Source organism: Podarcis vaucheri, assembly GCF_965113315.1.
Source record: "Podarcis vaucheri genome assembly, chromosome: 2".
NCBI lineage: Eukaryota > Metazoa > Chordata > Lepidosauria > Squamata > Lacertidae > Podarcis > Podarcis vaucheri.
Genome location: NC_138760.1, coordinates 23,084,114 through 23,106,834, shown reverse-complemented (window position 1 = coordinate 23,106,834; position 22,721 = coordinate 23,084,114). Strand labels below are relative to the sequence as shown.

At 49.3% G+C, this 22,721-nt stretch overlaps 1 protein-coding gene across 3 annotated transcripts in view; it reads right to left on the bottom strand.

Moving 5' to 3' along the window:
• ANKFN1 (ankyrin repeat and fibronectin type III domain containing 1) overlaps positions 1–19,112 on the bottom strand; it is a 250,655-nt gene extending 231,543 nt beyond the window's left edge. For all 3 annotated transcript variants that reach the window (XM_082212408.1, XM_082212407.1, XM_082212409.1), the window contains exon 1: positions 18,886–19,112. The gene's annotated coding sequence lies outside the window, so the exon portion shown is untranslated. The remainder of the gene's footprint in view (positions 1–18,885) is intronic.
• Positions 19,113–22,721: the final 3,609 nt, after the last annotated feature.

Sequence of the window (22,721 nt, the reverse complement as noted above, 5' to 3'; positions counted from 1 at the left end):
GAATCCCTGTGACGGGGTGAGCTCCCGTTGTTCAGCCCCAGCTCCTGCCCACCTAGCAGTTCGAAAGCACGTCCAAGTGCAAGTAGATAAATAGGTACCACTCTGGCGGTAAGGTAAACGGCGTTTCCGTGCGCTGCTCTGGCTCGCCAGAAGCGGCTTAGTCATGCTGGCCACATGACCAGGAAGCTGTACACCGGCTCCCTCGGCCAATAAAGCGAGATGAGCGCCGCAATCCCAGAGTCGGCCACGACTGGACCTAATGGTTAGGGGTCCCTTTACCTTTACCTAAGGGAGGTTGGACAATCTGCAATTCTGGTTTCGCCAGAAGTGGCTTAGTCATGCTGGCCACATGACCCAGAAGCTGACTGCGGACAAACGCCAGCTCCCTCAGCCTATAAAGCGAGATGAGCGCCACAACCTCAGAGTTGTCCGCAACTGGACCTAACGGTCAGGGGTACCTTTACCTTTGGTATACAACAGGGGTAGGGAACTAGAGCTGGCAGGCAGGCTTGATCCAAATGCCGCCCCCACCAACTTTGGGGCCAACTTTGACAGATGGGTTTGATCACACGCTGGGCAATCCCGTGAGATTATTATGATGTCAGATGACATCAAAGGGATTTGTTGCAACTGCCAATCAGCTGATCAGCAAGTAACGAGTTTCAAGTCTTGTCCTGAAGCTGCAGTTTGGATTCAAGCCACTCCTGCAGATCGATGTGCTCCTTCTGCAAACTAGAAGGTGGTCTGACGAACTTTCACAAGTAGACAAGCCAGGACAAAGTAGTTTGCAAATAGATAAAGTGGGGCTTGCAGGGAGCTCCTTTTAACGCTTGCTTTCAGGGCCAATTGGTTGATTAGAACTAAGCACATCCTCAAAGACCAGCTGAACTGAGTTGACAGAAAAACACTGACCCACATCGCCACAGCTGTACTAGGGAGTTCTGGATGGGAAAATATCCTCTAAGGTTTCCAGGCATTTGAATGGAACACCCAAAGGGTCTTGGAGGAAGCACAAAGCCGCTAGGCCAGCTTTATTTTGGGGTTTGGACAGGAACAGCCAAACGGTACATGGCCCCAGGTGAGCCAATGGAGTGGTCCTCCTTAGCATCTCAGCTATCTGATGCAGCCAAGTGCAACTATAAGGAGGATATGCAAACACACACACACACACACACACACACACACACTATACGTATATAATTTTACGATATACTCATATATCCTAAAATTCAAATATCTGATTCTCCAGATATTTGACTACAGATTTTGGGCTCAGGTACCAGTTCCTCAACTGGCATCCTTATTTCCAGAGGTGCAGCACCTTTCAACTGTAGAGACCCACCAGAGGTATAGCATGTGGAGGCCATGGCCCCAGGTGCACATTTTTGAGGATATGCAGGCAGAGAGCTCTGGCAGCTGAGGTGCGGCAACAGGTGGGTTGGTCCAGTGAGCGGGTGGGGAGAGGGAGCCAGCCAGGAGCCTGTTGGAGGCAGGCTCTGCGTGTGCCCCCCTGGCGCACTCCCCCAGTCCACCAGCAAGGGGCACAACACTTGCCCTGCCCTGGGAACTGGCAACCCGTGCTACAGCACTGAGACCCATTGCGGACCACACAATTCAATGATCTGCTGTGATGCATTCCAAAGCAGAACACAAATTCACTCCCATTTTCTGTTGGACAAAGAGAGCTGAAAGCTCACCTAGGCTTCCTATAGCAAACATCCAAGCCAAGGGAGGGGGAAGTTCTGTACGTAACAGAAGTCATACTGATTCCACAGACAGAATCTTACTGTCTTGTGGAGGCTGAGTTTTATCATCGTTTAAACTTTTCTCCCTATAACCTGCTCTCCTGGGGCAGCCCATTTTTCACTCGTGTTGAAAGTTGATCATCCATCATCCTCTCTTTTAAAGGAGATCTGAACACAGCCTCATAATAAAACCGAAGAGACAGAGAACTAGTTGATCCCTATAAACAATGTTTAGCTGTAAAGATGTGAAAGGTGGTTAGAGAACCACATGCATTAATCTTCCTCTTTAACATCTTAGACTGCAAGGCTGCACTGTATGCCCTGGCAAAGGACAATTCAGCACAGAAAATACAATGTGACAGTTATGGGATATATATACCCCCATTCTTAATTCCAAGGACTCTAATTATACCCCATGGATTATAGGGCATTATTTTAAAACTGTTCCCATTACTGTCTATGGTACAGAAGCGTAGGTTGGAAATAGAGCTATTTTGCTCTCTCCCTCTAACCCCATTGCATTTTCAGAAGTCTTTTCCGATAAGAGGAATCTGAGGCTTCTTCGTTCACCATTCCCTGTGAGCTTGATTGCTCATGTGTGTGTACCTAGGGAACAGCGTTCTCTGGCAAGGTTATGTGGTCAAGGCAAGATTTTTATTACAGTATGGATACTACTACTACTACTATTACTAATAATAATTTTATTATTTGTACCCTTGCCCATCTGATTGGGTTGCTCCAGTCACTCTGGGTGGCTTTCAACATGTATGAAAACATAATAAAATATTACACTTTAACCCAGCCAGATAAATATAATAATAAACACAGTGGTACCTTGGTTGTCGAACTTAATCTGTTCCAGGAGTCCATTTGGCTCCCGAAACCGTTCGAAAATCAAGGCGCGACTTCCGATTGGCTGCAGGAGCTTCCTGCACTCAATCGGAAGCCGTGGAAGCCACGTCGGATGTTCAGCTTCCAAAGAACATTCAAAAACTGGAACACTTACTTCTGGGGTTTTTGCGTTCAGGAGCCAAAATGTACAAGTACCAAGGCGTTCGAGAACCAAGGTATGACTGTAATAGCAACAACAACAACACTTCCCTATACAGAGCTGCCTTCAGATATCTTGTAAAGATTATATAGTTACTCATCTCCTTGACATCTGCTGGGAGGGTGTTCCACAGGGCAGGCACCCCTACCGTGAAGGCCCTTTGCCTGGTTCCCTGTAATCTCAATTCTCGCAGTGAGGGAACCACCAGAAGGCCCTTGGAGCTGGACTTCAGTGTCTGGGCTGAACGATGGGGGTGGAGATGCTCCTTCAGGTATACTGGGCCAAGGCCGTTTAGGGCTTTAAAGGTCAGCACCAACATTTTGAATTGTGCCCGGAAATGTACTGGGAACCAATGTAGGTCTTTCAGGAGTGGTGTTATATGATCCCAGTGGCTGCTCCCAGTCACCAGTCTAGCCACCACATTCAGCATTAGTTGTAGTTTCCAAGTCACCTTCAAAGGTGTTGTTGTTTAGTCGTTTAGTCGTGTCTGACTCTTCGTGACCCCATGGACCAGAGCACGCCAGGCACTCCTGTCCTCCACTGCCTCCCGCAGTTTGATCAAACTCATGCTGGTAGCTTCAAGAACACCATCCAACCATCTCATTCTCTGTCGTCCCCTTCTCCTTGTGCCCTCCATCTTTCCCAACCAGGGTCTTTTCCAGGGAGTCTTCTCTTCTCATGAGGTGGCCAAAGTATTGGAGCCTCAGCTTCATGATCTGTCCTTCCAGTGAGCGTTCAGGGCTGATTTCCTTCAGAATGGAGAGGTTTGATCTCCTTGCAGTCCATGGGACTCTCAAGAGTCTCCTCCAGCACCATAATTCAAAAGCACCTTCAAAGGTAGCCCCACGTAATTAGGGATGGGGAAGAAATTAGATTCAGTTTGCATGTCAATGCAAACCTACCCAATTCACACTTTCTGAAGTAATATGGAAAGCAAAACACAGCCATCCTTCGAAATTCTCACTTCTCCAGTTTTTGCAATGCAACTTTCCCATTGGATAATGTGTCTAGGAATGTATATGCTGCTAAGTGTGTGTGTGAAAATGCACATATTAGTGAAACTAATGTGCCAAAATGCACCAGGGCAAATTGCATTTCAAAAAATGTGTATATTGGGCAAAGGCACAAACAAAAACGTGCATATTAGAATAAATTTACAGTAACATGCTGGTGGATTTTGATGGGGACTTAAAAAATAAGAATGCAAAGTTGCAAGGAAATGCAGAAAACAAAACCAGAATTGACAGATCCCACTATCCTTGTTTATAACAGAATACCACTACATGGTAAAGACTTGTATTTGTGTATCCAGCTGCAATACTCATGTTAATATCCTCACAGTGTTGTCATAGCACCAAGCTATGTTGGCATTTCACCAGTGCAATCATTGGTATGGTCCATGCTAAATATTTCTGCAATGACATAGCCAATCTTGGGGTCAAGCTATAAATTTACCCATTTAAAAGCAACACTTTGCCAAATTAAACTAACTCAAAATTACACACGCGCATCTAAATTTAGAACCGCTTCTCAGACACCCGCAAGATTTCCAGAGTGACCAAATGAGAGTTGCATTTTCCCAATCAAACAGCTCCTGCCCATGAAGGACTCTGTTCTTTCCGTATTCAGATTATCTCACAGGTTGCACTTGGAACATGTTATATAACCAAGGCTAAACTGCAGAAACAAGTGCTTCAGTTAAGGACTCCTGCAGAGAGCTGGGAGGCAGGAAGGAGGGGGGGAATAGACTGTGCTCTCACACAACATCAACACAGAGAAGAGCATGAAGTTGCTATTCAGACACTAAAATCTATACCACCCATGGCTTCACCCAGTGATTCCTGGGATCTGTGGAATGTTTAGGTGTGCTTGGAATTGTAGCCCTGTGAGGGGTAGACTACATTTCCCAGGATTGGAGGGGGGGGCATATGCATTAAATCTGTGGTAAGGGTGTGACAGACAGGGAAGTTTCCCGTCGCAAGAAGAAACCAGATCTCACAGAAAGTGCAAGAGTATTTTTCAATTTACAAAGGAGAAGCCAGTTAAAACTCGTGGCTTTTCTCCCTTCAAGGTCTCCTTGATTCATGATGTTTGTGCTAAATGGAGTGGGGGGGGGCAGGAAAACACATTTCAAGCCCCCATGAATTCATAGATAGGTTTTCATATACAGTGGTACCTTGGGTTACAGACGCTTCAGGTTATGCTTTTTCAGGTTACGGACGCGCCGAAACCCAGAAGTAACAGAATGGGTTACTTCTAGGTTTCGGCGCTCACGCATGCACAGAAGCACTAAATCGTGCTTTGCGCATGAGCAGAAGAGCCGAATCACGTCACATGCATGTGCAGATGCGGCACTGCGGGTTGCGAACGTGCCTCCCTCATGGATCACATTCGCAACCCGAGGTTCCAGTGTACAGTGGTACCTTGGTTCCTGAATGGTTTAGTTGATGAACAAATCGACTCCCGAATGCCACAAACCCAGAAGTAATTGTTCCTGTTTGCGAACATTTTTCAGAAGCCGAATGTCCATTTCGGCTGTCGGCATTGTTTCAGGGGCCAATCAGCCAATCAGAAGCCAGGTTTTAGTTTTCGGGCGTTTTGGAAGTCAAACGGACTTCTAGAATGGATTGAGTTCGAGAAGCAAGTTACCACTGTACACGGGTCTCCCCACTTATGGTACCTTTGACTCATACGTGACCAGGTATTCATGCGGCACTGGGAAATCAATCAATCAATCAATCAATCAATCAATCAATCAATCAATACATTTAAATGGCAAACAGGTGTGAAAAGGGCAAAAACGACCTGAAGAGCAGGAAAACTGTGAACATGGTGTGGGAAGAGTGGGAAAATGGCTAGCTATCCCATGAGCCTTTGCACTGACTTTTGAGGACTGTGGACAGTTCGAGTTTGTTGTTTCCATATCATCCTCCAGCACTTAAGAAACTGAAAGCAACCACTGTCAGTCTGGTAAGTGCTGCTAGTTTTTTAAAGGGCTTTTCAAGAGTTTCCAGAGGTTTAGAGGGGTGGCACTGTGGGTTAAACCACAGAGCCTAGGATTTGCTGATCAGAAGGTCGGCGGTTCGAATCCCCGTGACGGGGTGAGCTCCCGTTGCTCAGTCCCTGCTCCTGCCAACCTAGCAGTTTGAAAGCACGTCCAAGTGCAAGTAGATAAATAGGTACCACTCCGGCGGGAAGGCAAACGGCATTTCTGTGCGTTGCTCTGGTTCGCCTTAGTCATGCTGGCCACATGACCCGGAAGCTGTACGCCAGCTCCCTCGGCCAATAAAGCGAGATGAGCGATGCAACCCCAGAGTTGGTCACGACTGGACCGAATGGTCAGGGGTCCCTTTACATCTTTACACACTTTGTAGATGGTACGCCCCCCACTATACGTGATTTCATGTATACATGTGGTACCCAGGAACGTAACCCCCACGTATCTGAAGAGATGCCTGTAATTTGTTTTGACCTGGATTTAAATTAAATTTATTCAACGCCTTTATTTATTTTGATCAATGAAGGATAATAAAGGCAGGTATACCATTCCAAAGAAGGCTAGCTTTTACTTCTTTTCTTAAGAGTTATGTGCGCCCACATTTCAACTAGACAAGCAAATAACTATGTTCCAAGTTGTGTGGCATTTATCGACTACCCAACAGCTTCATTTCCATGATGCGAAAGCTGTGCTTTGGACTGGTGGCAGTATTTCTCATCACCGTGATTCCTCCACAGGTTTCAAAATGCATATTTCCTTAAACACAATACAAACAACAACTAAAACTGAATCCCCACTGCTAAAATTGATCTGTGTAGCGTTGCAGAGTAAATTACTCTTAGCAATAATAGTCAAATTTTTAAAGGTAGCAATGTCGCCAAAGTTTGTAATTATGGTCATAATATCAGCTCAGCCAGCTTGTAACAATTTGACTGAATTTTGGAATAAGTGGATACATCATTTCTGGCCCAGAATCTTCCTCTAGTCCAGGTTAAAATCAAACAAGGACATCTCTTACTCCCTTGGATAGAGGCCTCCAATCTTGTCATGCTCCCAATGATAATACTGGAGGCACAAATAGGGCCAGATTTGGGAAGTGGGCTCAGGAAAATTAGCTACTTTCCTGCCTCTCTTTTTCCTTTTTTTAAAAGCTTGGGGTAGTAGGTTCATTACTAATTAAATGTACTAACCAAAGGACTAATGATTGGTGTACCAATGATGTACACTGGTCTACCACCTGCAAGGACTCCTCCACAGATACGGAAGCATCAAAAGAAAAATGAGATCTTATTCCAACACTATAACCACTACACCACACAACTGGATAACACAGCTTTTTCAATTCTTCATATCCTCCTCCTCACCCAGTTCCGTGAGCAGCTCTTTCTCTGAATCTCATCCTGCCTCATAAATGTAGGTGGAATGAAACTGAATTTCCAGCAAGATAGGTTTCATTCATTCCTCAGCAAACACAGTACTCTACAGCATACAGAGAGTTAACACATTATATTTCCTCAGACAACTGGTGCCTGACTTAGCAGGATCACTTGAACTTTCAGCTACAAAGGAGAATGGAGCAGCATTCTGATTGCCTTTGGCAAGACCTGAAACGTGTGACTGTGTCTTCCTGTAGCTGTGTACATTATCCTAATAATTATACTTTGCGGTGTCAACCTTTCTGGGGAAACTGTATTTATTCTCGAGAGATAAATTCAGCCTAGATGGTAAATCATTTCATCTTTAAGTCCTCTCAGCAATGACAATCCTGCCATACGCAAGTGATAAAAGCCAGAAAACAGACCTGTAAGCCATTATCTTTCCATCTAGACTCCGAATTCTCCAATTCCTTGGCTTCCAGCCACCTACAGAAATTTCTGTAAGCTGTTTCTGTCAGTCAATGACAATTTGTTTCTCGTGATGTTGCGGAGGGGGGGGGGTGGGATTAGAACTTCAAAACCTCAACTAAAATAAAATGCTTTTTCCAGTTCACATACTGTTTTTTAAAAAGAAGGTCCCGTGAGCTCCAGATATCTGTCTCAGGAAGATTGAGCACAATAATGTTGGGACAGTCACTCCGAAGAGTCATCTTCCTTCAACATGCTTTCAATTTGGCTCGGCGCAAAATAAGGAGCAAGTGGGGTGATGGGGAAGGTATCTTCCAAAGGGAAATTGGCTAGTTTGGATGCAACATTCCTCGCTTAAGAAACCATAGTTGATTAAGGAGATTATTGTTTTCTTAATAACTGAGCTTAGGTAGAAGCTAGACAAGGTCACTTCTGCTGCTCTTGTCAAGATGCTGCAACTTCAACAGTTGTTTATTATGCTGGAAACCAGGACTGAGCTGGCATATTCCACCCTTGATCCATCCCTCACGTTCCAGGTTTCAACACTCGTCTCTTTAAACCAGGGATGCTGTTCCTTGTGGCCCTCCAGAAGTTGATGGTCTACAACTCACATCATATCTGACCATTGGCCACACTGGCTGGGGCTGATGGGAGTTTGAATTCAACAACATTTGGAAGGCCAGAGGTACCACAGCTCCTCAGGCAGGGTCACTTCTGCTCTCATTAAGGTGCTGCTTTTTCAACAGCAGGGGGACGCGGGTGGCACTGTGGGTTAAACCACAGAGCCTAGGACTTGCCGATCAGAAGGTTGGCGGTTCGAATCCCCGCAACGGGGTGAGCTCCCGTTGCTCGGTCCCTGCTCCCGCCAACCTAGCATTTCGAAAGCACATCAAAATGCAAGTAGATAAATAGGTACCGCTCTGGCTGGAAGGTAAACGGCCTTTCCATGCGCTGCTCTGGTTCACCAGAAGTGGCTTAGTCATGCTGGCCACATGACCCGGAAGCTTTATGCCGGCTCCCTCGGCCAATAAAGCGAGATGAGCGCCGCAACCCTAGTCGGCTACGACTGGACCTAATGGTCAGGGGTCACTTTACCTTCACCTTTTTCAACAGCAGGACCTGTAAAGGTAAAAAAGGTAAAGGACCCCTGGACGGTTAAGTCCAGTCAAAGCAACTATGGGGTTTGCGGCCCTCATCTTGCTTTCAGACCGAGGGAGCCAATGTTTGTCCACAGACAGCTTTCCAGGTCATGTGGCCAGCATGACTAAACTGCTTCTGGCACAACGGGACACCATGGTGGAAACCAGAGCGCATGTGTCAGGGGTTCAGGAGCAGAGACGCAGAGAAGGGAGGAAGCAGAGAGCGAGGGGGAGGAATCCGAAGGGAAAATGAGTGATGATGACGACCCGAGATCTCCAAGCCTAAGCAGTGAGTCAGAGGACTCCCAAAAGGGAGCCCCAGTGAGCAGAGCAAGGGGGGGATCCGGGGGGACACCCCAGGAGGAAGGGAACAGAGGAGATTCAGAGAGTAGCAGCTGGAAGTCGGGACCCACGCTCATAACTGAGGGCGGCAGCAGCTGGAAGTCGGGACCCACGCTCAAGACTGAGAGCAGCAGGGAGGAAGGTAGCCAGGCATCGGGTTCCGGAGGCTGTCAGCAGGAGGGAGGGCACGAGTCAGGGGTGGTCACGCCCTCCTCAGAGAGCGAGGCAACGGTTAAGAGGAAAGTAGAGAGTTGGGCGCGCGCGCCAAGTTCAAATGCAGCGGAAGCTGGAGCAGTAAGCAGCCCGGAGAGTGAGCCAGGTCCTAAAGCCCGCCGCAAGGAGGCAGAAGGATCAGGGGGGTCAGCGTCAGAGGAGAGTAGAAGGGAGGAGGCCCAGGGGGGCAGAAGGACCCAGAGACGTAGGGAGAGGCGAAGGAGGTGGAGCAAGGCTAGGGTATTAAGCTGGTGTGCAAGAGGCGGGGACTCAGACGGGTCTTCGCCGACCTAGGGCAGAAGGTGTAGAGCTGCACGCTGCAGTTCGGAAATGAAACCTGTAACTTAATAAAGACTCTTATAAAGTGAACGCTGGCGGACTTGGTCCTATGTGAGCTGGGACTGGGTGGCAGCTCTGACAGTAAGACCCGTCACACAAAAGCTTCGGACACCTGATATCTCGCAGCGGAGAGAGAGGCAGCTGGAGGAGGGGATCGGTGTTTGGGAGCAAGCTCACGACGGTCAGCAGAGATGACGGAAGCAGAGACAGTTGCAGCGCTGCAACAGGCAGTTACCCAATTGAACGCGGAGGTACTGGCATCCAAGAAGAGGGAGGAGGATGCGGCAGCCGCCTACAGAGATCTCCACGCCAGGTTTGAAGCATGGGTTAAACACGGGCAGCCAGGACCCAGACCGGAGGGGGTTGGGTTGGCACGGAGAGCAGGAGGGCTTGTGGCCCACTTCGATGGGAATTTACAACAGTACCCCAATTTTCGAGCAGACGTAATGTGCGCACTGCAACTGCTGGCAAAAGACTTTAGAGATGAGGAAGAGAAAGTGGGGTTCATACTATCCCATTTGCATGGGGATGCTAAAGCGTGGCTACGCAATTTGTGGAGGGATAAAGATCCGGCGCTTCAGAATGCAGATGCCTTTATCAAAGCGATGGATGCGTGTTTTTTGTCTACTATTGATGTGGATCTTGCCCGACGGGAGATTTATGGACTAAAACAAGGGAGGGCAAGCGTCCGGCAGTACCACGCCCGCTTTTTTGCGCTGGTCAGTGCCTTAGAGTGGGACCGGGATTCGCCCCCTGTCAGAGACCTGTTCTGGGAGGGTCTAAGCTCTGCGGTCAAGGATGAAATTGCAAGGGGGGAGAGGCCCCGAAGCACGCAGGAGGTGGTCCAAAGGGCGCTGACTGTGGGGGTGAGGCTGGAAGAACGTCCATGGTGCAGAGATGAAGGACGTGGAGGGCGCGAAGCAGCGAGAAGTTTCTCTTTCGTTCCAAGAGAAGCAGCGCGTGCGCAATCCACACCTCCGCCTGGAGGGGGAGGGGAACCGATGGAGGTTGGAGGTGCAAGGGCTCAGTCAGCAGCCAGAGCCCAAGCACCGACAGCAGTGAAAGCGAAGCCTCCTAGAGGGAACAGGAAGTGTTACATCTGCGAGGATCCAGGCCATTTGGCGAGAGAGTGTCCCCGGAGGCTCCACAAGCACACTGCAGCCTCAGCAATGGTGACTGCAGCAACGCAGCAAGGAGAACCACAGCAGGGAAACGACGATGTCTGGCTGGAGACAGAGGCACTGGGGCCCAGCCAGACGCATCAGTGAAGCAGTCCCCAGCGATCTTGCAACCCACGGACCCCCTCCCACCCAAACCAGTAGTGCAGCTCACAGCATCTCTCCAGCTACCCGATGGCGTCACTATCGAAGTGCCGCTTTCTGTGGATTCTGGAAGCAACGCAGACTTTATAGCGCAGGATTTTGTGGAGCAGCACGCTATACAGCTACTGCCTGCCACTCTGCCCCTGCAAGTCGTCACAGTGGATGGCAGAGAGTTGCTAGGGGGGCAGGTGGTGAAGCAAACGCCACCGATGGTGATGCGCCTTGGCAACCACAGGGAAGTCATCAGTTTTAATGTCACCCAACTGTCGGACACGCCCATTGTGTTGGGCATGAGTTGGCTGGACAGGCACAGTCCAACACTGGCTTGGTACCAGAGACAGCTGATCTTCGGCTCCTCTTATTGCGCAGAACACTGCATCCTGCCCAGACAGGAGGGAGAGGAGGAGGAATCACAACTGCAGTTGGGAACGTTGCAAGCAGTCCCCCACAAATACGCAGACTTTCTGGAGGTCTTCTGCGAGAAAGAGGCTGACAAGCTACCACCGCACAGGCAATATGACTGCAAGATTGACCTCCTACCAGGGGCGACGCTGCCGAAAGGGAAGCTGTATTCCATGTCTGAGGACGAATTACAGGAACTCAAACAGTTCATAGATCACAATTTGCAGCGCGGTTTCATCCGGGAGTCCAGGGCAGTAGGGGGCAGTCCTGTTTTCTTCGTGAAGAAGAAGGACACGCCCCAAAAAAGACTGGTGGTGGATTTTCGCCTCTTAAACAAGATGACCAAGCCTTCTGATTTCCCCATGCCCAGGATTGACGACCTACTAGCGACGGTGCGCAAGGGACGCGTGTTCACCAAGTTGGACCTGCGAGGTGCGTACAATCTCATCCGCATGAGGGAGGGCGATGAGTGGAAGACAGCCATGTTCACGCCTCTGGGCACCTACGAATACAGAGTGATGCCGTTTGGATTGCAAAACGGTTCTCACTGTTTCCAAGCTTTCATGCATCATGTGTTGGCGGGACTCCTTTACAAGAAGTGCGTCTGCTTTCTGGATGACATCCTGATATTCTCCGACTCGCAGCAAGCCCATGACCAAGATGTTCGGGAGGTGCTGAAGAGGCTGCAGCAGCATAGACTGTACGCCAAACTGGAGAAGTGCCAGTTCGACACGACGGAGGTGGATTTCTTGGGTTACAAGTTGTCGGACAAGGGGCTAGCCATGGACAGCGCCAAGGTTCGTGCGGTGTTGGATTGGAAGAGCCCGCGCAATCGGAAGGAGGTCCAGCGGTTTGTCGGCTTCGCCAACTTCTATCGCAAGTTTATCAAGGGGTTCGCGATGCAGACGGCGGCCATTACGGACACGCTAAGCTCCAAGAAAAAGAAATTCATCTGGACGGAGCAGGCGGAGCAGTCCTTTCAGGCGCTCAAGCGTCTCTTCGCGTCGGAAGAGCAACTGCTGCATATCGACCCCAGCAGACCGATGCGGGTAGAGACAGACGCGTCCGATAGAGCAGTGGGAGCTGTCCTGCTGCAAAGGGACCCACAGGGGGTCTGGAGGCCGGGAGCGTTCTACTCCAGAAAGCTCAGCAAGTCGGAGCAGAACTACACCATCTGGGACAGGGAGTTGCTGGCCATTCATGCAGCTTTCAAGGCGTGGAGGCACTTCCTGATCGGCGCCAAGCACACGGTGCAGGTCTGCACGGATCACAAGAATCTGGAGCACTGGCGCACGGCTCAGTTCCTGAACCAGAGGCAGATACGTTGGGCGGAGTTCTTTGCTGACTTCAATTTCCGAATAGAGTACGTCCCAGGCGACACCAACGTCATGGCGGATGCACTGTCCCGCAAACCGCAATACCTCGAAGAGGCGACGCCAGCGGCAGCCATGCACATCTTCGCGCCAACAGCGTGGGCATGCGCTTCAGCCACAGTAGACCTGGATGCGGTGCGGCGGGCGTTGCAGGACGACTCCTTCGCGCAGGCGAAGATGGCAGAGGTGCACAAGGGCACGGCGAAGGGCGACGAGTTCCAGATACGAGACGGCTTGCTCTTACGTAAAGGGGCCATCTACGTGCCGGGAGACGAACTTCGCGCCAGGGTACTGCAGCAGCTGCACGACGCACCCACGGCCGGGCACTTTGGCACGGAAAAAACGGTGGAATTAGTCGCAAGGGACTTTTGGTGGCCCAGACTGAGAGGGGAAGTCGCGGACTACGTTGCGAGGTGCGACACCTGCCAGAGGGCCAAGCCGGTGCACAAACCGCCGGCGGGACTGCTGGAACCGCTGCAAACGCCGTTTGAACCGTGGGAGAGAGTGGCCCTGGACTTTGTTACGGATCTACCCAGCTCGAGAGGCAAGACAGCTGTACTAGTGGTGGTGGACTTGTTCACCAAGATGGCACATTTCATTCCGTGTGCGAAGGTGGCCACGGCGGAACAAACCGCCAAACTGTTCATAGATCACGTGTTCAAAGTGCATGGTCTGCCGCGGTCTATCCTGTCCGACCGCGGGCGCCAGTTCGTCTCGAATTTCTGGCAGAAGCTGATGAGTTTTCTAAATGTCAAGGTCGATCTGGCATCAGCAAGACACCCGCAGACCAACGGGCAAGCAGAGAGGGTCAATGCCATCATGCAGCAGTACCTGAGATGCTATGCCAATCAACAACCTGCGACCTGGGTGGATTACCTGCCGCTCGCCGAGTTCGCTTACAACAACACGAAGCACGTGTCCACAGGGGTGACGCCGTTCTTCGCCAACAATGGGAGGAATCCCAGAACCTTCCCGGGACGGGAGAGAGTGGGGGGCGGAGAACCACAGACGGCGGACGCGTTCGCGTCAGAGTTGCAGGCGGTACACGATCAACTCAGACGGCAGCTGGAGCTAGCTAAGCACGCCTACAAGGTGCAAGCTGACAAGCACAGGCGGGTTGGCGAAGAGATCCAAGTGGGAGACTGGGTCTGGTTGGCAGCCCACGCAGTGCCGACCAGGTCACTGGCCAAGAAGAAGTTGGGGCACAAGCAAATTGGTCCGTACCAAGTCGAAGCACAGATCAACCCGGTAGCCTTCCGACTGGCGCTGCCGGAGGGTTCCAGAATGCATCCGGTGTTCCACAGGTCGGTGCTTACTCCCTACAAGGCACCTCACAGATTCCAGGAGCCAGGGACGGCACCGAGTCTGTTCCGGGAGCGGACGGAGACGCGAGGGGTGACGCAGCAAGACCCCATCAACGAGGTCACGGAGATTTTGGACTCCAGATGGGGGGAAGAGGGAGTCGAATACCTCCTAGCCAGAGAGGGCACCCGGGCCAGCGCCAATAGCTGGGTGCCAGACTACGCTTTGGAGGAACCCCTGCTCAAGGACGAGTTTCATGCCCTTTTCCCACACAGACCCATGCCAGCGAGCTTCTTCGACGACTGGCTGTTCACGCCCACACTTTCTTCCAGCACGTTCCATGGATTCGACTCGGACGGGGAACCCGCACTGAGCACCCGTTCCCCAGAAGGATCGCCGGCGGGTTCGGCGTCAGACACCTCGTATTGGTGGGACGATCGACCGGAGGAGCAATGGCGCCGGAAGTGGCTGGAGATGCCAGGTCGAGCGACCGACGCAGAGACTGACATGGACGTGTTCGGGGAGGACCTTGGGTTCGAGCACGGCGGTACAGAGATGGAAGCGGAACAGGTCAACGTCGGCGACCGCGAGGAGGAAGACTCGGAGGTCTTCAGTTGGCGGCCAACCACGGGGAGCGAACTGTATCCGGCATTCCCTCCCGTGATGATGGAGCACCCAGCACCCACACCTGAAAGCGGGGAGGGGGGAAGGGGGGGCTTCGAGGGGGGGATGGATGTCAGGGGTTCAGGAGCAGAGACGCAGAGAAGGGAGGAAGCAGAGAGCGAGGGGGAGGAATCCGAAGGGAAAATGAGTGATGATGACGACCCGAGATCTCCAAGCCTAAGCAGTGAGTCAGAGGACTCCCAAATGGGAGCCCCAGTGAGCAGAGCAAGGGGGGGATCCGGGGGGACACCCCAGGAGGAAGGGAACAGAGGAGATTCAGAGAGTAGCAGCTGGAAGTCGGGACCCACGCTCATAACTGAGGGCGGCAGCAGCTGGAAGTCGGGACCCACGCTCAAGACTGAGAGCAGCAGGGAGGAAGGTAGCCAGGCATCGGGTTCCGGAGGCTGTCAGCAGGAGGGAGGGCACGAGTCAGGGGTGGTCACGCCCTCCTCAGAGAGCGAGGCAACGGTTAAGAGGAAAGTAGAGAGTTGGGCGCGCGCGCCAAGTTCAAATGCAGCGGAAGCTGGAGCAGTAAGCAGCCCGGAGAGTGAGCCAGGTCCTAAAGCCCGCCGCAAGGAGGCAGAAGGATCAGGGGGGTCAGCGTCAGAGGAGAGTAGAAGGGAGGAGGCCCAGGGGGGCAGAAGGACCCAGAGACGTAGGGAGAGGCGAAGGAGGTGGAGCAAGGCTAGGGTATTAAGCTGGTGTGCAAGAGGCGGGGACTCAGACGGGTCTTCGCCGACCTAGGGCAGAAGGTGTAGAGCTGCACGCTGCAGTTCGGAAATGAAACCTGTAACTTAATAAAGACTCTTATAAAGTGAACGCTGGCGGACTTGGTCCTATGTGAGCTGGGACTGGGTGGCAGCTCTGACAGCATGGATATGCCGTTTACCTTCCTGCCACAGTGGTACCTATTTATCTACTTGCACTGGTGTGCTTTCGAACTGGCAGGAGCTGGGACAGAGCAATGGGAGCTCACCCTGTTGCAGGGATTTGAACCGCCGACCCTTTGATCAGCAAGCCCTAGAAGCTCAGTGGTTTAGACAACAGTGCCACCCAGGTAGGACCTGTAATGAGACTTCGGTTATAGTAGACATAGTCAGGTATGGCTGCAAGGTTTTAAGTCTTCTAAACTTGAGGAGCTCAGCTTCCCACACAGAACAGGAACACACTCCAAGACTGGAAAAGGCACCCCACCCCACCACCCAGAATAGTCCCATCATCGCAATGTGAGACCGCAAAGGATCATGGGGAGCACCTCCCAGATAATAATAATAATAATAATAATAATAATAATAATAATAATAATAATTTATTTAAATCCCGCCCTCCCCAGCCAAAGCCGGGCTCAGAATGGCTAACAACAGTAAAAATAGCACAGTTTACATAAAATCACAGACAATTAATTGAAATACATCCTCATAGAACTCTAGCCCAATGGTTGTCATTAATTTGATTCTAAAATCAATTCAGAATCAAATTAATGGCAACCATTGGGCTAGAGTTCTATGAGGATTACAGAAGGAGGGGGTCAGACTGTGCCTCGGCCAAAGGTCTGGTGGAACAGCTCTGTCTTGCAGATCAGTAGATGGCTTCGTTGGTTAGGTACATGTGAATTATCAACATCTGTGGACCTGTTGGTGCCACACAATTGAGTCTCTTGCTCCCTTCAGCTTTACTGATTCACAGAGGATTGCTCTGCTTTCAGGCTATGCTCCTTTATTGTTTAACGTTGCTTGCATAACTGTCCTCTTCAGTCCACGTTCGCTTTAACAACTAACACTTCCACTGTCCACTTCATCTGTCTGGTGAATCGACTCTTTTCCCTGAAAGCTCGTGTTGCAATACATTTCCTAATTGGTGCCCCAGGATACTTACTTTGTGAGAAGTTTGGCTTGCTAACCAAAGTTCCTACTCCACAGAATGTGGGCATTATCAAAGTCAATTCCCTACACACTCCCACAGGCACAGAACACCAAAGGCACACTCTAGAGGGAAAGGAGGAAGACGTCACAACTGCTGCTATTGCAGTTTGGGGAACTGGGGGACAAGTGAGCCCTTTTCCCAGAGCTGTTGCAGATTTCTTTGCTGCAGATTATTCATACCCATTCAACAATGCGATTAAAGGATCACTGGCTGACAAGTAAAGGTAAAGGAACCCCTGACCATTAGGTCCAGTCGTGGCCGACTCTGAGGCTGCGGCGCACATCTCACTTTATAGGCTGAGGAAGCCGGCGTACAGCTTCCGGGTCACGTGGCCAGCATGACTAAGCCACTTCTGGCAAACCAGAGCAGCACATGGAAACGCCGTTTACCTTCCCGCCAGAGTGGTACCTATTTATCTACTTGCACTTTGATGTGCTTTCAAACTGCTAGGTTGGCAGGAGCAGGGACCGAGCAACGGGAGCTCACCCCGTCGCGGGGATTTGAACCGCCAACCTTCCGATCAGCAAGCCCTGGGCTCAGTGGTTTAACCCACAGCGTCACCCGCGTCCCTGGCTGACAAGTAGATAACTGGAAATCTCATTGTGCCCATGCTGAGGGAAATTATTTTACACAACTTCTAAAACAAAATAAGGTGTCAGGGAGATTGGGGGGGGGTGCCTGAATAAGGGCTTGCAGCTGGAACTGAATATTGCAGGACTAGTGCTATAATGAGGCAAGTTGAGATATGCACTGCATGTATATCATACATTTAAATCACATGACTTCCCCCAAAGAATCTTGGGAACTGTAGTTTGCTAAGGGTCCTGGAATTGGTTGGGGAAAGGGGTTCACAACTGTGAAGGAAACTATAAAGAAGATAAGATTTTTAAAAATGGCTGTTTTGGTGGGAAAGGGAGGAAGAGAGGAATCACAGAAAGGTAGATGTGAGAAGGAACAAAAACGGGGCTTCAAAACTGGATCATATTGAATGGACATTAAATATATATCCCTCAAAACAGGTCCTTCCGATTTTCCAAACTCAGCAGTGTTCCATATTCCTGCCTCTCTTCTCCCTTCAGGGCAGGAGTAATCAAAACAGCAACCTGCTCCAAATCCATTTTTCTTTGGCTTGCATTCCTCATGCCAAATAGTTTAGCATTTTGCACACAGGACAGCTGACCTGATCTACAAAGTTGTCCTTTTCATGAATCCCACGCTATTTGCACAAGCCTGGTTCTCCACTAACAAACAGCCTAGAAAACAGCTTTACTTCCTTCTGCAGCCTTCCACCTACCCCATGAATTTTCATTCTGAATCAATTTGGCACTGTACATTTTGTTTAAGGAGCCAGATGTTTGCTGCATTACCTTGGACTCTCGCACGGCAAGAAATCTGATAACAGTGAGCTGCAGTGAGAGCACGTTAACACCAGCGCACTTCTAATAGCCTGGTGCAGAAGAAACTGAAGCCAAATTCACATGGTAAATCCTAACAAAAATATCAAAGGAACGTGGCTTGAAAATCTCTCCTTCCCACTGGATTGTCACTGTATTTCCACAAGTTCATTTTTGTGGAATAGATGCTGAATATGACCTTGATTCTATCTTTCAAAATAATAAGCACCAGGAGTAAAACACACAAACACACTTTAAAAAAATAATAATTGGAAATTTAACCTGCCTTGTTGCTTTGAATCGTTTTGAACTACATGCAAAAATTTCGGGTTTTGCATGCCACAAGTGGTCTTGATCTCAAAAGCTACACTGATAGTATAACTCTATGTGGGATTAACTCTGGAGTGCCCCACTGTGTTCCATGAAGATTACTCCCAGCAGGTAAGCATTCACAGGACTGCAGCTTGAGCGAATGTCGATGCTACAGTCAGTAGCAGTCTTTGAAGTATACAGTAATTAACAACACCCTTGTGACATACAGTTCCAAGTTGATGGGCAGCAAAACTGAAGCTGCATTCAAAAGAAGATTTTGACTTGCTAGAGACCACATAGTACGAGCCCAGATGCTCAGCCCTGCAATCACCACTTCAGTGCTTCTGCACAACAAACTCTGTGATGGAGATAAACCACCACCATCATTCATGATTACAGAACTCAGTGCCAACCCCCTGCTATCAAAAAAGAAAGAAAAAATGAGTGCAAAATCCAGTAACGTAGCGGCACAAACTTTTCCCTTTCTCTAAACAACCTGAGTCGCACTCCTTAGCTTACTTACCAGCTAGCATCACAGGGTTTTTTCCGCCCCTCCTCTCACTTGGACTGCAGAACATCTGCCTTCTCAAGCTGGTGCCGTTTGTTGGGTAGAGTAAGTCGTTTTTCAAAAAGGGTGGCTGCAGTTTCATGCCCAGTTTTCGAGTTCCTCTGTTTGAGAGATGCCGTGCAAAAGGCACTAAGTCGAAAGAAAACGGGAGAACGAGAGCTTTCTGAGAACCTCCACATGGTTCCTGTTGCTAGGGGAACCACTCCCTTTGTCTGCATAGCTTAAGAATGGCCGCCTCATTTGTAGAAGCTGGCTCTCAAGTACTGCAAGAACCAAGGGCAGTGTCAGAAGGGGACACAGAAGGGGGAAAGAGACAAGTGTCTGGGGTCCATAGACCTCATTATAATAATTATAAATTTTGAAACAAAAATGCAAGCTTCGGTCATGCTACTGAAAGGGATGTCAAGCAGTGTCGGTTAGGAACTGTCCGCATCCCCCATCTTGGAGGATTCCCTAAATATTTGATTCCTGCTTCACTAGAAGCCTGTGAGTTGCCGCTGTTTGTTTACAAAATCCTGTTGCTGCGGAAAAGTTGGCAAAATGTCGCTTTGCTCTGACCTTCTGTGAAGAAGAGCGTGGCACAATTGGCTCACCGAGCAAACCCATTTCGCATCAGCCTACAAAACCACACACACAAAAAAGCATCATGGAAATGTTCCCGTGTAAGAAGATATGCCAACAGGCCTGAGGAGGAAGAGATGTCAAGTTTCCTGAGGGAAGCAGGTAGCCAACCCCTTGAAAGTACTGCTGGGAGACAAGGTTTTTGGTGTAAGAGCTCATTGCAGAAGCTAAAAGACTGGAAGATAGAAACTGTCTTCAAGGCAAGGATTGGGAGCCTGTGGCTTTCTAGACTCCCAACAGCCCCAGCCAACATGATGAGTGATCAGGGAACTGTAGTCCAACAACAATTGGAGGGAACAAAGATGGCGGAACTGAGGTGGATGTCTTGACATAGCCATATGGAGGAGAAGAAAGAAATTGCAATGAGGACAACACCCTAGGAACAGACTGTAGTAAGGAACGCAATGTCATTTTCCTTATCCACTTAGAACTGGTTCAAATGCTGATAAGGATATATGGTACAGTCTTTTCTGGGACTGTACCATTTCCAAAGAACATAGGTAAAGGTAAAGGAACCCTTGACCATTAAGTCCAGTCGCGGACGACTCTGGGGTTGCGGCGCTCATCTCGTTTAACTGGCCGAGGGAGCCGGTGTTTGTCCTCAGACAGATTCTGGGTCATGTGGCCAGCATGACTAAGCCGCTTCTGGTGAACCAGAGCAGCGCACAGAAATGGCGTTTACTTGCTGCTGGAGCGGTACCTATTTATCTACTTGCACTTTGACATGCTTTCGAACTGCTAGGTTGGCAGGAGCTGGGACCGAACAACGGGAGCTCACCCCGTCACGGGGATTTGAACCGCTGACCTTCTGATCAGCAAGCCCTAGGCTCAGTGGTTTAGACGACAGCGCCATCCGCGTCCCTATATCCAAAGAGCATACGTGCCCCCATTTCAAGGTTTCATCATGTATATAGAATGTGCCTCACATGGGAACATGCCCCATTTCAGGCTAAGTGGTTTGTGATTTAGAAGTATATAAATACTTTTATAAATAAATACCCCAGACAGAGAGTACTTTTTTTGAGGGGGGAGGGTGTCGGGAGAGAAACCATCAATTTGTTTAGCTCCCAATGACCTCTTTTTATTCTGCTGGCATCCCATTTTAGGAGCTTGATGCACAGCCTGAATATATGACCTATTCTTGTCACATCTTATACTATATAATATTATTGTAAGAACATGGTCAACATTCTGAAGTTTGCCTGGCTGCCGTTAGGGTGATTAAACATTTTCCACCCAGGTTGTTCTATCTTTTAACCTCTCTCTTTCTCTCCAGTGGTACAGCTAGTTAATTTTAGACCCTGAACGTCGTGGTCCTATGGGCTCTTTCCCAAGCGTGTCATAAGTATTGTTTGAACTTCAGCTAACATTTTTCTTCTCCCTCTGCCCTCTCATCCTGGCCAGTTCTGTTTTACAACTTCTTCTACATTACTGATATGCTGGAGTGAGAAACGGCAACCTATGACCACTCTGATGTTGATGGGCTCTACTCCCATTAACCCTGACCAGTGGTGGACCTGGACGTCTCAAATTTCAGCGACGACCTGTGCAATACCAAAATCCAGTGCCCCCCCCCCGCCTCTCACCTTCCATTCAATGACATGGTGCTATGGCAGCCCAGTAGTTCTACATCTGGTGTGGCGGAACCAGTCGTGCTCCCCTAGATCTGCCTTTGCATCGACGATGCTGGATTGAACTACTAGGAATTGAAGTCCAACAGCATCTTGAGGGCCGCAAGTTCCCCACCCTTCTGCTCATATATATATATATATATATATATATATATATATATATATAGCAAAGGCAGATTGCCTTCCCTGTTTTGTTTTGTTTTAAAGAAATATTCGGAGCATGTGCAATTTCTCCTTTTGAAAAACTCACTTAATTCACAGCACCATTGTGACTATTGGAATGAAATTGGATTTGCTTCTGTTGGCATGATGCTCCTAAGCACATTTACTTGGGAATGAGCATCGACGTGATGTAGAAACGAACGTGTTTTAAAATTAAAATTGATAAAACGAGCACCTCTATCCATATATGTTGCTGGCCAGCTTCCTGCTGACTATGAAATAATAATACAGTGGTACCTCGGGTTACAGATGCTTCAGGTTACAGACGCTTCAGGTTACAGACTCCGCTAACCCATTAATAGTACCTCAGGTTAAGAACTTTGCTTCAGGATGAGAACAGAAATCGTACAGCAGCAGCACAGCAGCAGCAGGAGGCCCCATTAGCTAAAGTAGTGCTTCAGGTTAAGAACAGTTTCAGGTTAAGAACAGACCTCCAGAACGAATTAAGTTCTTAACCCAAGGTACCACTGTATAATAATAATAATAATAATAATAATAATAATAATAATAATAATAATTTATTTATACCCTGCCCATCTGACTGGGTCTCCCCAGCCACTCTGGGCAGCTTCCAACCAAATATCAAAAACAATACAGCGTCAGACATTAAAAACTTCCCTAAAGAGGGCCGCCTTCAGGTGTCTTTTAAAAGTACCGTATTTTTTGCACCATAACACTCACTTTTTTCCTCCTAGAAAGTAAGGGGAAATGTCTGTGCGTGTTATGGAGGGAATGCCTACGGGTGGCATGCCTATGGATTTTCCTCCTCTAAAAACTACGTGCGTGTTATGGTCGGGTGCGTGTTAATTGTTTATTGCCTTGACATCTGCTGGGAGGGCGTTCCACAGAGCAGGCGCCACTACCAAGAAGGCCCTCTGCCTGGTTCCTTGTAACCTCACTTCTCGCAATGAGGGAACCACCAGGAGGCCCTCGGAGCTGGACCTCAGTGTCCGGGCTGAACGATGGGGGTGGAGATGCTCCTTCAGGTATACAGGACCGAGGCCATTTAGGGCTTTAAAGGTCAGCACTAACACTTTGAATTGTGACTGGAAATGTATTGGGAGCCAATGAAGATCTTTCAGGACTGGTGTTATATGGTCTCGGCGGCCGCCCCCAGTCACCAGTCTAGCTGCCGCATTCTGGATTAATTGCAGTTTCCGAGTCACCTTCAAAGGTGAAAGGATCCTGCAGCAACCAGAGACAGCCCTTGGTGGGCACAAACATGCTTAAGTTGGCAGTGGGGTTTCTATCATCTGCCACACTGCACTGCCATTTGTGGGGTCCCTGAACTTCCACCATAACCACACTATTCTCTCT